Genomic DNA, 4,502 nt, shown 5'->3' on the forward strand with positions numbered 1-4,502 from the left:
AAAATAAAAAAAATATTTAAAATAAAGAAAAAACAAGATATCAAAGAAAAAAAATTGAAAATGAAAAGAAAAAAGTAGAAGTTGCGAGGAGAAAGGAAAATTTTTTTAAAAAGATTGAGGAAAAAAAAGAGAAAAAAGGCACGACTAAAATAATAGAAAAATAAAGTCTAATAAAAAATAAAAATAAAATGAAAGAAAAATAAAAAGAGAATAAAAATAGAAGTTGAGGGAGAAAAAGAAAAAAAAAAAAAGAAGAAAAAGAGGTTAAGGAAGAAAAAGAAAAAAAAAAAGAAATAAAAATCAAAGTAAAAGAGAAAAGAGAAAAAAAAATAGAAGTTGAGGGGAGAAAAGGAAAAAAAGCAAAGGTTGAGAAAAACTTTTTAAAAAAAAAAAAGAGAAAAGAGAAAAAAAATCAAAGTAAAGTAAAAAGAGAATAAAAATAGAAGTTAAAAGATAAACTAAGCATGAAGAGTTGTTTAAAAACATTTGATCTATAGAGGTAGGGGTGCACATCGATTGATTCGGTTTGATTTTATGTATTATCAATTCGATTTATTGATTTTCAGTTGTTAAATTAGCGGCGCATGGTCAATTTGGTTTGATTTTGCATATTATCGATTTTCAATTTTTAAACACACTAAATCAATAATCAAACCAATAAGATATTCATTATCGATTTTTGGTTTACTCTAAATATTTTTGCTCACTCGTATTTCATTTGTTTGCACTTTCTTCTTTCATAAAGCCTGCAAAAATTACGAGCACTAAGAATAAAATCTATAAAGTGTAAAAGATAATAAGGTATGTATTTAAAATATAAAGTCACTTTATATAATTTTGGATAAAAATATAATTTTAATGTAATCTTATTGGGTTAGCAGTTTAACTATTAACTAAAATCTTAAAATCTAAAACTGAACCAATAGCCCAATAAAAAAATTATTTACAAAACTTTTAAAAATAATTAACCCGATACCAATAAACGAATAAGACTTTTATCGATTTGATTGATCGGTTAAACCGATCTTTGCACACCCCTATATAGAGGAGCAAATAGGTATTTTGTTCTATACATACAAAATGCCACTTCTGCAGTTTACCTTTTTTTTTTCTATAGCTACAATTCAAACTCAAAATCTCTAATTAACAATAGAGGAACCCAACTATCTCACCATAACTAATATTGGTAATTTGAAATTTCAAATATTTACTCAAACAGCTTAAAATACACACATCCAGATATAAATTAAAATTTATGGAAGAATTCTTCTTGTATTTGCATGTATATTTATGAAGCGAAAATACTTTAACAACTTTTTCAAACTGCCTTTACTTGAGTACGCATTTCCATATTATTTCATCATCAATTGTAGTGGTGATTAAACCTTAAAATCCAACCAATAAATGTTTCCATATTTTTCCTTTCCTTTTATTATTTTTATCCACATATATAATTCTTTTAACAGATCTGTCTTTCTATGTTAACCAAATAACTACCCCAAATAACTACCTTAACTCTTCTATCAACATCTCATGGTACTTCCAAAAATATACTTATTTTTTCACATAAACTTATCAAATCCCAATAGCAAATTATATCCACTAGGAATTAAGTCTTCTTAGTTATTGCAAGTTTTTCTATTTTTAGTAAATTTCCTTATCTTCAACTCACTATAAAATCCTACAATAGGTGACCTATCACATAATTCATTAAAATACAAAATGTCTTATACAAGGAGTTTTATTTTTGGGCTCTTTCTCTTGTTCCTAGCTCTCGCATGTGAAGCAAATTCGGAGTTTATAGGAGTTAAGGATGCCCATTTTGAACTCAATGGATCCCCTTTTCTATTCAATGGTTTCAATTCTTATTGGTTGATGCATATTGCTATAGTACCTACTGAGAGGTACAAAGTCACTGAGGTTCTTAAAGATGTTTCTGCTGCTCAGCTGTTGGCCTTATGATTTGTCGAACCTAAGCTTTCAGTGATGGAGGTGACAGAGCATTACAAATTTCACCCGGTGTTTATGATGAACGTGCTATTTTAGGTAACTAAAGTTTAGGCTAGCATAAATTCATCGTACTAAATATTTTCTAGTTTGGTTATAATAGCAATAATTTAAAGGCATGTGCACTAAATATTGTTGTCAATTTAGGGTTTGGATTTTGTGATCTCGGAAGCTAAGAAATATGGTGTTCGCTTAATCTTGATCTTTGTAAACCGATGGAATGACTTTGGAGGAAAACCGATGGAATGACTTTGGAGGAAAAGCTCAATATGTTCAGTGGGCGCGAAATTCAAGAACTTATATTAGTAATGATGATTTCTATACTCATCCTTTGCTAAAATAATATTTCAAGAACCACATTTAGGTACAGGGTTACGACATATTCAACTTTTTTCACCCAAACAACCGACTACCTAAACATGATGTATTTTATTCACACACCCCTTAAACTGTGGTTGACTTTTCTGTAATTGTTATTCCTTCAGAAAATAACAGATCCTAGTTACTCAATTCTATTATCTTTACCCCTATAGTATGGTACTTAATAAATTTATGAACTTATTACAGAAAGTGGCTACAAGATTGAATAGCATTACAAGAGTTTCTTACAAAGATGATCCAACAATCATGGCATGGGAACTCATGAATGAGCCATGCGACCAAGCTGACTATTAGGGAAAAACTGTTAATGTGAGCCCCAATTTAATTAGTTCTTTTAATTCAATATTTTCGTAAATTAATAAAATTTTAGAAATATCTATGACTGACATTTTGACTAATATCGTTTCAGGCATGGGTTTAAGAAATGCCAAGCTTTGTGAAGTCACTAGACAACAAACACTTGTTGGATGTTGGAATGGAGGGATTTTATGGTGATTCAATTCCTGAAAGAAAGTCAGTTAATCCTGGTTATCAAGTTGGAACAGATTTTATAAGTAACCATCTTATCAATGAGATTGATTTTGCCACTATCCATGCATACACTAACCAATGTTAATTTTTACATCTTTTCTCTACTCACAAATTCACATGTTCAGATTAAAGAGTCTAAATATTTCCTTATACCTTTAAAGGGTGTCCGGACAAAGCCACGATGCACAATTGGTGTGGATGGAACAGCGGATAACAAGCCATTGGCAAGATGCAAGAACCATTTTAAAGAAACCTGTTGTGCTTGCTGAATTTGGAAAGTCTATCAGGGGTCAAGGATCAAGAGATACATTCATGAGTAGTGGATACAGAAACATCTACAATTTGGCAAAACAAGGGGGAACCATGGCAGGAGGCGTAGTATCACAACTCATGGCACATGGGATGGAGAATTATGATGATGGTTATTGCATTCCTTCTACAACTAACTGGCCATTTCATGCTGATACAATAATCAATTTATAAGTGGATTCGACTGATGTTAAATCCGTCATTTTTAGACATCATATTCCCAAACATGTGAAGTTGATTAAACTCAAAAATATAATTGCATAAATAATTTAAAAAAAGGGAATGTTATGTTTTCTGTCCTTCTGTTATTAGTTTGAGGACAAAATTATATATGTTGAAAGTAATAACTAATTGAATTAAGCATTTTTTTTTCTAAGAATAGTTTTCCTTTATCATCGACAATAACTTTAGTGAGTTCTAACAAGATCACTTGTTTATAAATTTTTAACAATCCTAATCAAAGAAAAAAAGAAGGTTTGAGTAGAATGAAGCTATAATAATTTAACAATAATTAGAGAGAATTATCTTTTGACACTACTATTTCATGATTTGATGAGAAAATATCAGATTTGCGAACTCATACATAACATTGTTTAAACATCTCATTCAAATCAATGGTATTAGCTATAACATTAGAATTACCATTTCATTATAATCTTTCACTCCTGAGGATTAATAGATAAAAGGGGAGAAAAAGAAATAGCAAGTTGGCCCATTCCTTCTACAACTAACTGGCCATATTAGTTTAGTGTATGGGGTTAAAATCTGGACTCGACAGATGGACGAGTCAGAATATGACATGTGGCAAAAGTGATATATTAGATGTGAGTCAGGGAAAGTAATGTCGAATTCAATTTTCAAATGTGACTGAGAGAAAGTAAATGCATGTGCTAAAAAAATTGAATGGTTGTTATTAACTGGTATCGAGGTAGAAGTTCGTCTAGCTTCAAAAATATAGAACCAGAGTTGATCGAGAATTCTACCGCTGCAGAAGGTCACAGGATTATTGTCAGTCGTTACAGGTTTTATGAAGGCATGCTTTGCGGGTCTTGTCCACTAATATTTATCTATAAATAGAGTTTTACTTTCTTATTGGAGGTGAAAGTCCTTGAGGTTCAAGCTTTGATGTAGGCAAATCCAACTTTTAGTATAAGTTTATTTGTGGTATACACACTATTTTTGGTCCAAGTATAATAAAAAAAATGGAGAGACTCTGTTATGACCTTGTGTAACAAGGAAAGGATTTGAGTCATTTACTTAGTCAGGATAACCTT

General features: G+C 30.5%; 1 pseudogene; it reads left to right on the forward strand.

Annotated features, from left to right (window-relative positions):
• The first annotated feature begins 1,722 nt into the window (after positions 1–1,722).
• Positions 1,723–3,402, forward strand: LOC107841259 (annotated as a pseudogene).
• Positions 3,403–4,502: the final 1,100 nt, after the last annotated feature.

Source organism: Capsicum annuum, chromosome 9 (genome assembly GCF_002878395.1).
Source record: "Capsicum annuum cultivar UCD-10X-F1 chromosome 9, UCD10Xv1.1, whole genome shotgun sequence".
Classification (NCBI taxonomy): domain Eukaryota; kingdom Viridiplantae; phylum Streptophyta; class Magnoliopsida; order Solanales; family Solanaceae; genus Capsicum; species Capsicum annuum.